Below are 13,416 nucleotides of genomic sequence, written 5' to 3'. Positions count from 1 at the left end.
TCTCTCTCTCTCTCTCTCTCTCTCTCTCTCTCTCTCTCTCTCTCTCTCTCTCTCTCTCTCTCTCTCTCTCTCTCTCTCTCTCTCTCTCTCTCTCTCTCCCTCCCTCCCTCCCTCCCTCCCTCCCTCCCTCCCTCCCTCCCTCTCTCTCTCTCTCTCTCTCTCTCTCTCTCTCTCTCTCTCTCTCTCTCTCTCTCTCTCTCTCTCTCTCTCTCTCTCTCTCTCTCTCTCTCTCTCTCTCTCTCTCTCTCTCTCTCTCTCTCTCTCTCTCTCTCTCTCTCTCTCTCTCTCTCTCTCTCTCTCTCTCTCCCAACCATCTACACATTGTGCTCTCTCTTTCTCTCCCCTAACCATCCACCTTGTTGCAAAGGGATGTTGTACTTACATCTAGATTACAAAGGAGCTAGGTCGGCACACACACTCTCTCCTTGCCATCCATGTTGCAAAGGGATGTCGTAAATATGTCCAAGCTATAGGAGTTGGGCATGTAGGGCGGCATTGTCCTGCAGATAGTGTAGAAATTACACAACAAAGCAGATAGAATCTAAGCAAGGAGTAGAGAACACACATTAGAGCAGACTAATTTAATTTCAAAAAAGCTAATACAAAGATGGATCTTCCACCCGTGTACTTCCATTGTGAAGCTTAGATGGCGACCTAGACAAATGATTAGTGGAGAGCTTAAGGGTAGTTGGAAGAACTCTAATTGGGTGAAAGATAGATTGATGATGGCTTTAGAGGGGTCTTTCTCTTACAACCTAAGAAGGTAGTCTTGTTGGCATATTTGACCATATTATGAACCTTCCCTAGTTAGCTAGGGAATATTTCAATTACTGTTAGGCCGGGGCCACTGTCCCTAAACCCCACGTCAAGGGGGGCCATTGGCCCCCTAAGACCCCCAACTAGGGGCCACTTCCATGGCTCCCAAAACCCAAAATAGGGGTCCTTGATAACTCCCACACCCCAAAACTTGATGCATTGTCACTCTAGTTGCTACCAACATAACTACTCTATCTAACACAAAGGATAGATCCACAAAGGTCACATTTTTTCCATCTAGTTATATAGACCTCATCTGACATACAAGTCCAAACCCACCCAATTTCCACCACTCATACATGGCTTCTCCTCATAATGGGGGTCTTACAACTTAGAGAACCATGGATCATTGGTGGCATCTTATGAGGATGGGGCATTGAACATATCTAACATCCCTCTCAATGTCTACTTGAACTACATTCTTAACATGCCTGCCAAGTCTCTAAATATGAATTTGAAGGAGATCCTTCATAAGAGGTTTGGTGAAGATATCCGCTCCATTCTCCTCCATTGGATAGTAAACCCCAGCTCTACTATCCCATCCTCGATCATGTCACAGAAATAGTGATATTGGATCTCAATGTGTTTGGCATGCATGAACTTTTAGATTTTTGGTAGCATGCAGCAAAGTAAGTTGCCTTGTACTATGCTTTGATAATAGAAGACAATGCCACAATTGGTTGCTTCTTATTGATCTAAGAGAAGATTCCTGAACCTAAAGAGAAATAATATCCAAAAACCGATTTCCTGGAATCACTATCACCTGCACGATTCGAGTCACAATTCCCCACCATAATACCACTTCTAAAACTATGTATGATATCATAGTCAAGAGTTCCCTTCAAGTATTTGAGCACCTGCATTCCAACTTTTCAATGACTTTCTCGTGGTTTGTTTGAGAACCTGCTCAAAACACTAACAACAAAATTTATATCAGGTCTAGTGTTACGTAAGTAGATGAGGCTACTAACCAACCTCTTGTACCTCCCAATGTCTACTAGTACTAATGTATCCTCAATGGATAAATTCACATTCACCTCCATAGGTCTAGTTATCTCCTCATACTCGGTCATGCCAAATGCTCTTAAGATCTCCCATACATACTTCTTTTGAGAGATAAAGATTTCGCTAAACTTCAATCCCCAAAAAATAGTGCAACAACCCAAGTCTATCATTTCAAACTTAGAGCTCAAAGCCTTGATGGATCATATCTTCATAGAGTCATGTAAATATGCAAGATAGCATCTAAGGCACATCTTTTGAAAAAGATTTTATCTATCCATTGGTACCATGCTGTAGGGGCTTGTTTTAGCCCATACAATGCAATCTTCAGAATACAAACTTTGTTCTCAGAATGGGGAACCTCAAACCCCTGTGGGGCTAAGCCACGCGCATCTCCTCCTTGAGGTCTCCATTTAATAATACAGATTTTACATCCATTTGGTAAACTGGCCACTTCTTATGAGTGGCCACTACAAGTACTGTGCGAATAGTGGACATTCTAGCAGTTGGAGCCAAGGATTCTTGAAAATAAAATCCTTTAACCTATGAAAATACCTATGCAACTAATCTAGCTTATACCTTTCTAAGTTGCCATTAACCTTGTACTTTACATTCCAACCCACTTGGTGCCAATAATCTTTCTCTTTTGTGGCCAATCCACTAGCTCCCTAGCATCATTCTCCATTATGTGTCACACTTAGCTTGCATAATTGCTCTCTATACTGGATCTGCAAGTGCTTCTTCCAAGACTACTAGCTCCTTTATTTCTCTAATAATCTCAGATATATTGACTATGTGAGCAGAAGCCTTTCTTTGCTCCTTTATTCTCAAATACCTTCTTGGTCCAATTTGCCTTTTTCTCAGTTGTGGTAGGCATAGGATTACTACAATCATAGAGCTGCTTCACCCACCCATCACGGTAATGGCTTTTCCAATGGCATGATTGCAAGTTGGTGAACTTTTTTCTCATCATCTGAAGATGATTATTTCTCCTCCTTAAGGTTAGGGATAGTTCTTGGGATAGGTTCATAGTGGACTACTTCTTCGCTGGATGATAAAGTGGAAGAACTTATATTCTCCTCCTCCATTGTATGTGGCTACTCCTTGAACACCACATCACAGCTTGCTATGATCTTCTTTGCCTCTTGGTCATACAATTTGTAAGCCTTTTTCTCATCACTATAACCCAAGAAGATACATTTTGTGCTTTTTGGATTTAAGTTGTTTCTATTACCCTTTGGAACATGTGCATAACATTCACATCCAAAAGTTTTAAAATGTGAGACATATGGTTTCTCACAAGAATATTATTCATGAGGATTTTTTCCCTTACGATCATTTGTGTAACTTTAATTGAGAATGTAGACTATAGTATTAACAACCTCTACCCAAAACTCATTAGGCAATCCCTTACGATCCTTTGTGTAACTTTAATTGAGAATGTGGACTATAGTATTAACAACCTCTACCCAAAACTCGTTAGGCATATGGTTTCTCACCAAAATATTATTCATGAGGATTTTTTCCCTTACGATCCTTTGTGTAACTTTAATTGAGAATGTAGACTACAGTATTAACAACCTCTACCCAAAACTCGTTAGGCAATCCCTTACCCTTAAGCATGAACCTTGCCATTTCCACAATAGTGCAATTTCGGTGTTCAACAATGCCATGCTTAATCCCTTTGCTCTTGCAAAAGTCTTCAAACTCCTTTGAGTTGAAACCCACCACCACCATTTGTTCTAAACTTCTTTACACTTTGCCCCATTTCATTCTCAACAAGTTTTAGCCATTCTTTAAACTTACCAAAAGCTTGAGCCTTATCACAAAAGAAGTACATGCACATCTTCCCATCGTAGTTGTCGACGATTAACATAAAATAAGAAGATCCTCCCAATGCTTTTGTAGGCATTTTATCACACAAATCAGCATGTACCAACTCTAGAGGAGCCTTAATTCTATTATTGCTTTCTTGTGGAAATGTCTTTCTCTATTGCTTACCCACCATACAAGATTCACATTGTTTCTTCATTTCAGTTATTTACTGCAAGTACGTGAGCAACCATACCTTGCTTATGCATCTCTTTTAATGCTGCAAAACCAATGTGACCAAATCATTCATGCCAAATTTTACTTATGCCCACACCAACGGTGGCTGTAAGAGCACTTTAACTCATACAAGTTATTCCTTCTTTCTCCTTTGCCGACAACTTTACCATCGCTGTCAATAATTTCTACACATGCCTTACTGGACCTCACCTCATGGCCATTATCAATTATAGAAGCAATTTATAGTAGATTTCTCTCAATATCTGAAACGTACAACACATTTGAAAGATTTTTGAGTTCACCATTTGCAGTAACAAAGGAAATAGTACATGTGCCCTTAGCAAGCAATTTGCATCATTTTGGATTTTTGTAGAGGCTTCATAGAACCATATAGACCTTTCTTGTTGGTCATGTGATGGGAGGTGCCACTATCCAATACCCATGAGTCAGCGTTAGACATTTCTTGCACTGAGGCATACACTTCCTCAATGGTCACCATGAATAACTCCAACTCTGCTTCAATCGTATTGGCTATCTCCTTCCCTTTAGTCTTCATGGTGCCATTATTTTCATCTACCTTCTTGACACAACAATTTGCAATTGCATGACCTTTCTTCTTGTAGTACAAGCACTCTCCTTGAAAAATTTTCTTACCACCCTTCTTCTTTTTGTCATCACTATTGATAGAGAAACCACCTTTGCCTTTCATATTAGAGTGGAGAATGTTGCATCTCCAATGCTACTACCTTCTTGGGCTTTAAGCCTCAACTCCTCCTCCATTAGTAGTGTACAAATTTCCTCAAATCTCAAAGCTTGGGGTCTCACCTGAGTGTTTAGGGCAGTCACCAATCCATCAAACTTTGGTGGACAAATCCAAAGACACCTCTGAGCTAGCTCCTCACCACTACTCTTCTGTATCCCAGTGCGCAACCATCTAGTCACACAAATTTTTTATCAGAATGATGAATGCTTCAATTATCTCTCCTTCAGCAAACTTCTATGTCGCTACAAGTTGATTCTCCAAGTTTTGAATTCTTGTTTGATTTTGTGTTTTGTATCGACTTCTCAGTATGTTCCAAGCCTCTAATACCTTGGTTGTATACTGAATCAAGGTCAAAACAACTTGTAACTAAGGCACACAATACATCTGCATTTCTTCATTTCCAAGCTCATAGAATATTTACATTTGGAGGTATCATAACTCTCAAATTTGATGGGTCGGGGATGGGTTGTGGTTTTGGGTCGGGTCCCCGACACCATCTCCAGAAGCTTAGAAGAATCAAGGATAGTTGTGATTTTAAACTTCCACAAAGTGTAGTTTGTGTCATCTAACTTGCCTTCATTGCAGATTGGTGGATGAATCCTCAATGTTTAAATTACCTATACAATACCACCACTACCTCATGCACTGGCACCACTACTTGATGCAACAAATGGCATTTCTCCTCTTCACTATTAAATCCCTTGCCTCTTGCATACTCTTCACTCCTCGTAGCCCCCTAGGCTTTGATACCATGTAAAAATTACACGGCATAGTGGATAGAATCTAAGCAAGGAGTAGAGAATACACAGTAAATATGAGAAGGATAGAGACTGCTTTAATTTCAAATGAACTGATATAAAGATGGCTTTGTCCACTCGTGCACTTCCACTATGAAGCTTAGATGGCGATCTAGACACAAATGATAGGCAAAGAGCTTAAGGGTAGTTGGAAGAACTCTAATTGGATGAAAGATAGATTAAAATGGGATTTAGAGGGCTCTTCCTATTATAGCTCGAGAAGGTAGTCTGGTCGGCATATCTGACCATATTATGAACCTTTCGTAGTCAACCAAGGAATATTCCCTTTACCTTGAGGTTGAAGCCACTGCCCCCTTCGAACCCCCTCAGGGGGGCCAATACCAAGGGCCACTTTTCATGGTCCCCAAACCCCAAAATAGGAGTCCCTAATAACTCCCATACCCCACAACTCTCTGCATTGTGCTTCGAGTTGCTACCAGCATAGTTACTCTGTCTAACCCAAAGGCTAGATCCACAAAGGTTACCTTTTTGCCATCTGGTCACATAGACCTCATCTAACATGCAAGTCAAGACCCACCCAATGTCCATGCTTACACGTGGCTTCTCCTTATAATGGGGGCCTTACAACTTAGAGCACCATGGATCATTGGTGGCACCTTATGAGGGTGGGGCATTGAGCATATCTAACAGATAGTTGGATGATCGAGGCTCCTTTTAGTTCTCTCTCTCTCTCTCTCTCTCTCTCTCTCTCTCTCTCTCTTATAGAAGGCCCCCTTCAACCATCCCACCGAACCATATCAACCCCCCTCTGCCCCTCACATCTGCATTCCTTTGTTTCCAAGCTCATAGGAGATCTGTATTTGGAGAAATCATAACACTCGAATTTGATGGTGGGTCAAGGGTGGGTTATGGTTCTAGGTTGGTTCCCAACATTGTCTCTAGAAGCTCAAAAGAATCAAGGAGAGTTGTGATTTTAAATTTCCACACAAAGTGTAGTTTGTATTATCTATCTTGCCTTTGCTGAAGGTTGGTGGATGAATCCTCAGTGTTTGAATTGCCAATATAACACCACCACCACCCTGATGCATCACCACCACTACATGTTCCAACAGATGATATTTCTTCTCTTTGCTATTGAAGCCCTTGCCTATTTTACACTCTTTACTCCTCATAGCCCACTGGGCTCTGATACCATGTAGAAATTACACAACACAATGGGCAGAATCTAAGTAAGGAGTAGAGCACACATAGTAAATATGAGAACAGCAGAGACTGCTTTAATTTCAAATGAACTGATACAAAGATGGCTCTATCCACCCATGCACTTCCACTATGAAGCTTAGATGTGGTGATCCAGATAAATGATAGGGAAAGAGCTTAAAGGTAGTTGGAAGAACTCCGATTGGGTGAAAGATAGATTGACAATGGCTTTAGAGGGGTCTTCCTATTATATCTTAGAAAGGTAGTCTAGTCAGCATATCCAACGATATTATGAACCTTCCTTAACCAACCAAGGAATATTCCCTTTACTGTCAGTGCTACCCTCAAACCCCTGTTAGGGGGACCAATGCCAGGGGCCACTTTTGTGGCCCCTAGACCCCAAAATAGGGGTCCCTGATAACTCCCACACCCCGCAACTCCATGCATTGTGTCTCGAGTTACTACCAGCATAACTACTCTATCTAACCCAAAGGCTATATCTACAAAGGTCACCTTTTTGCCGTCCAATCACATAGACCTTATTTGAAATACAAGTTAGGACCCACCCAATGTCTATGCTCACACATGGCTTCTCCTCGTAACGAGGGCCTTACAACTTAGAGCACTATGGATCATTAGTGGCATCTTACAAGGGTGGGACATTAAACATATCTAACAGATAGTGGGACAATCAAGGCTCCTTCCAATATGTTCTCTCTCATAGAAGGTCTCCTACAACCACCCCACCAAGCCATATCAACCTCGCTCCGCTAATTGCTACCCCCCAAAAAACAACATCCACGCCTCCCTCCCACTAACCATATCAACCCTCCTCATTCTGCAACACACATGCCATAGCCATGTGAAACTCCACCACCCAAATCCCAAAAAAAAGGTAAATGTAGTTAAGTACGTGAATGTATTGTATTATTAATATTATGTGTGTGTTAATGTAGTATATTATTATGTGTTTTATATTGAGAATGCATATATTTATTCTTATGAACACCCCCAAAAAAACCATGTGAAAGTTTGCCACCCCACACCACCCAAACCGCTCCCCCCCCCCCCCCCCCCAAAAAAAAAAACCATGTGCAAGTCCACCACCCCACACCATCTACCCCCCCCCCCCCCCCCAATCTAACCTGCCCCAAAAAAAAAGTGAATGCAATTAAGTTCATGAATGTATTGTATAGTTAATATTGTGTGTGTTGTTATTGTGTGTATGTTAATGGTGTATATTAATGTGTGTGAATGTGTTGTATGAGTCAAGTGTTTGAATATATATTATGTTAGTGTTATTATAAGTATTAATAATATGTGTGTTTATATTAAGAATACATATATTTATTCTTAGAAACAAATATTGTGTGTGAATGAATCTTTTACTATTATTATGAACAATTTATTCTTTGACTTAAAATAGTACAAAAAATTTGATATTTTTACATCCTATGAATACAAAGAAGAGAATGTATAAGATTAATCAATGTGTTAAAGGATGGTTTGTATGTAGTCTCTCTAGCATTAAGTTTGTCACAGTGTGCTTTTTATGTAGTTTGTGCACTTTTGATATCTTCATCTATACAACATTTCAAGGTACATCTCTCTTCTTGTTTTACATTTTACATAATCTCTCTTTTTTATTTCCATGCTTTCAAACCTTTCTCTAATATTATTTTAATTCTACCATTTTGTTATCACACTTTTGACTTCATCATCAACACTGCTTGTGTGTGTGTGTGTGTGTGTGTGTGTGTGTGTGTGTGTGTGTGTGTGTGTGTGTGTGTGTGTGTGTGTGTGTGTGTGTGTGTGTGTGTGTGTGTGTGTGTGTGTGTGTGTGTGTGTGTGTGTGTGTGTGTGTGTGTGTGTGTGTGTGTGTGTGTGTGTGTGTGTGTGTGTGAGAGTGACAATAGTTTTAAAAAATTTAAGGATTCAAAATGTTTTAATATAGAGAGTTAAAGGTGTATTTCTTTTAAAGCATGAGAACATAGTGTTTATTGGTGCTTTAATGCTTATTGATTTACGTATGTATTAAAATCTTATATTCGGTAATGTGTTTGTGTGTTCAAGATCTAAATTAGATGTGTGTTTGAATGGAAACTTAAATGAATGTTTATTTTTATGAGTGGAAGGATAGTGTTTGTTAAATGTATTCTCTCTCTCATGAGTAGTGTATTTGTGTATATCAATGCTTTAATCTATGTGCATATTAACATGTGCATAATATGCTTGTGTGTGTGTGTGTGTGCGTGCGCGTGCGCGTGCGCGTGCGTGTGATATATCAATATATTTTAATGCTTTTAACGATGTTTATTAAAGGGGTGTGTGTATACTTTCATGGATGTTTATTGAAGGGGCGTGTTTATTAATGGTTCTCTCTCTCAGGTGTAGTCTATGGGTGTATATCAAAGCTTTAATCTATGTGTGCATAAGAAAATATATAATATAGATATATGTGTGTCTATATTTTCATGTTTTAGATTTTGAATATACATATTTTATGTATCCCAATTTTTATATATATCATTAATATGCATCATTAAAAGTATACACATATACCAACATACTTAGAACCTATTGGAGATTGAATCATGCATGCCGGTAAATCTAACAGTTGCATGATCATGGCCCTTGTAAATGTACTTATACAAATACTTTATTCTAGCAATTGTCAAGCACATCTCTACATTTATATGAGCATTGTACTTAGAACTCATGTATATTGAATATAGAAACAGTCTCACATAAACATGGAAATATGTGTTTATCAGGAAACTCCGCACATACAAGTCTATCATAATGTTGTGGTTCCAAGGGCTTAAACCATGCTTCTAATATCAATAGTGTGTGTGAATGAGATAAATCCCTCTTTTGAGATTCTACAACAGACACATACCTAGCAAATTTTCCAAATAGTTCCTTTTTTATTAATAATTTCATCATATCCTTATGTTTCTCATGAAAAACTCGTACATTCAAATCTGATCAATCATATGTAGTTTGTCCAGGCAACAAAGCATATGTAATTTCTGGCCACTTCGGATTGCATGTCATGGTGATAAATAAATCAGGCTTCCCTTTACTATGCACAATTTCCATAGAATCCTGATACAAGTGGTACGTGAATCTAGGTTTACCTGTGAATGATGATGGCAACACTGTTCTCTTACCCATATCAACTCCAGTAATGTTATTGTCATTTCCCTCCATTACATTTATCATATCAACCAATCCCCGATACATTTCAGTTTGCAAAGTTGCCTAATTACGATGACACCAAGCCAATCTACAATTCTCAATATTACAATAAGGAACAACAATGTATTGCTATAGCAAGCAGCCACCATGTAAGAGACATGCATTTGTGTCATCATGAATTTGAAGTCGATAAGCATAACTGCAATTGAGTAACACAATCTTTATTTGTGAGACTTGAACATCCAAATGAGTATCCATATAGCTATAAGGAACTTGAAAATGCCATCCATCCTCTCCATTTGGAAAGAGAAGTACATACAACAAAGACACATAGGCCTTATGCAAGTCAGACATAATAATCAAATGCCCTTGCCTAGTGCAAACATGAATGTTGTGATATTCAAGAGTATCATCATCACCTTGTCCAAGCATAATTGTTGCAACTTCGCTCATTGTTGGAACAGAATACTGTCTAGAAGATGAACGATTCTCAAAGATTGTCAATCTTATTTCTACAAAAGGAATTTGTGCAAACTTTGGCATTTGACCTCCACTCTCACTTAGCAATAGGAAACCTATGCAATGGTATATAGAACCATGGACCTAAAAAGTGTAGTGACTTCCATATTGAGGCAAAAGCTCATCAATTTTGGCACCCATTGAAACAAAATCCAAAGTGCTATTACATGCATGTATGTTTTTTTTTAACCCTACACTCTGTGGATGTGAGCCATCCAACAAACTGCGCAAAGGTTGTGGTGGTTGTTGCACAGGTACCAAGAGAACTTTTCAGCCTGTACAGCAATGTTTTCCACTTGGAATAGAATGAATAATTTTTGTTTTAGAGTGCCAAAGCTTCGCCATGCAATGCTGACAAATCTCAGAAGCAACTATGGTCGACAAAAACAAAAGAGAAAATACAGTGTTTAAAAGATTGCAATAAGGATTCATCACCATACATGAAAAAAAACCAAAGAAAGTAGAAAGTAATGATATGATTGGAATATTGAGAGTGCATATAATTGGGGCAAAAAAAACTAATAAATATAATATATCAATATCAATATGATAACTTATTGCAATGTAGGAGAAATTTTGAAAAAAAAAGTATGTAAAGCAACAACCCAACACAGTAGATAATTATTTAATCGTAGTATTTAAAGCTATATTACAATCATCTTTTTTAAATTTCAATTTCAATTATTATGGGCCAGAACTTCAAAAGAGTTATATATCTACTTGCTACCTTCCAAAAAAAGCAAAGCTAGCTAACTTCAAATTTAAATTCCATTGAATTTAAAACCCTAAACTTCAAAAGAGTGTATACTTCATCCTTTATGAAAAAACATTATCCTCTAAAGGACATGTATTCTTTTGAACTTTGGTAAAACAAAAAATAGATTTGTGAACAAAATTTGTAGATTGTAGTAGCAATTTTGAAGTTCTATAAAATTTTTAAATCCTTCTAAACTATTCATCAAAACAAAGAGGAACTTTACAAATGTGTGCTAAACTATTGCATTGAGGATGAAGCCATGTTACGATTCATTTGGGTTAACATAGCTAAAAATCTATTGAGAGAGATTTTAAATGATGCAACATGTGCATCAAGAGATTCACTATTTGTTCCATGCAAAAGTTGTAGCTTAGATACTCCATCCTCGATATATGATTATTTCTTTTGGAAAGATCATAGAGCTTCTCCAGATGATTTCCAAAATTTTCAAAATGTGCTCACATAACTCTCCTATGTATACCCTTATTTCTTCCATCTCACTCTGTAAACATGTTACATCACCCAACTTGCCATCATCCTTCTCTTGTAATGTTTGTTCAACCCACTTCAAACAATCATCAAAGTTTTTGGAAAAATAGATTAAAGAACTTTGTTTTTTGGTCAAAGTCTTCAATCTCTTATCGCTACATGGCATTTGAGTGATGCAATATCTGAAAGGATCCAACACAACTATGATGTCCTCTAATATTTGAGAGCATGACCACTTGCTTTATTTCTAGCCATATCCCTCGTTTTGCGCACATTTATCCGATCATTAGGAGTGCCATGTACAATATTGGGGATAGAGCCATTGTCTCTCACACTAGATAACTCAAAATGCTTCATGATGTGCAAATTGTATGCTATAAAATAGTAAGGCACATGTAAACTTAGTTTGAAAAATGGTAGATAATTTATCACTAAAAAGTATCTAAATGATCATTATGTACACATACCATGGTTAAGGTAAAATATTGGCTATGGATGGATCAAGTTCAAGTCGCATGATAAGTAGCATTAAAACATATGCTTGTGACCATGATGCTTTCACTTGAATGTTTGAAAACATAACTTTAAAATCAATACATCATGAGAAAGGAAGAGAGCCACTTAAAACACACTAAAGTTCATATACACACATCCAATTTTACATACACTTAATGAAAGTCATCAAAATATTAAAGTATGCATTAATATACAAACGTACTTAAGACCAGAAGTACACATTTTATACCAATAGAAATGATAGGGTGGATATTGATGACGTTGAGAGATACTTAGATGCACCATATATTTCTACTTCTGAAGCATGTTGGCAGATGTTTGAATATAAACTTCATGATGAGAAGCCTGATATTCAATGACTGCAAATATATTTTCCTGGAGAGAATAATATTGCTTTTTGTGACACTGATAACATTCAAAATGTGATACAGAATGAAAATGTACAAAGAACTACTCTGACAGAGTGGTTTACTTGTAATCATCTACATCCTGAGGCAAACACAATTTTATATCAAGACTTTCCAATGTATTGAGTTTGGAATGTTTTTAAAACAAATGTGGACAAAGAGAAAGCAAGGAAATATGTGTGGTAGAATATATTTCATGGCTCCTATGTGTGGAGAGAAGTACTGATTGCGGTTACTCCTCACTGAATGCAAGGGGTGCAGTTCTTTTGAGGCAGTGCGTATGGTTGACAATGTAGTCTATCTTGCATGGCCAAGAGTTTGTTGGAGACTAATGATGAATGGAAAATGTATTTACTTGAGGCTGCATTAATGCAAATAGGTGCACAATTCATGATTTTGTTTGTGAGTATTCTAGTGTTTTATTTACCTTCCTAGCTCAATGTGCTTTGGGAAGAGTTCTTGGGACCATTCACAAAGGATATACTACACCAATAGTCTTTGCAAATTTGCCAATCCGTTTTCTTGCAAGATGTTGCCAATAATGAAGCTTTGATGCATATTGAAGGGCTTTTGCGTGAACATGGTCATACTTAACACACTATCATGGTCTCCGTGCTCTGAGAATGCATGTCCATGCAAATCCTTACATCCTTAATGAACAAATTTATGACAAAGTTGAAGAAAATATAATATTTTTATGTATGGAATGTATGCTCAATGATGGACAAAAAAATCCTTCCTGGCAATAATGAATTCTATTGATATTGGTTCGAGCATAACCTTTTTCTTGGATGGTTGGACCGTGAGATTCATGTAAAATGTTTCTATACAAATGTGTGCTTGCAAGGTTCTGTAGTCAAGGTTGCATTTCCATAGCTACAACGTCCTTATGAATTGCATCATTACTTTTGCCACATTGTTGCATAGCCCATTCAAAAT

Source organism: Lygodium microphyllum, chromosome 9 (assembly GCF_053477565.2).
Source record: "Lygodium microphyllum isolate KBCC chromosome 9, Lygodium_microphyllum_v1.1.10, whole genome shotgun sequence".
Taxonomy (NCBI): Eukaryota; Viridiplantae; Streptophyta; class Polypodiopsida; order Schizaeales; family Lygodiaceae; genus Lygodium; species Lygodium microphyllum.
Note: the sequence above shows the minus strand (reverse complement) of the source record.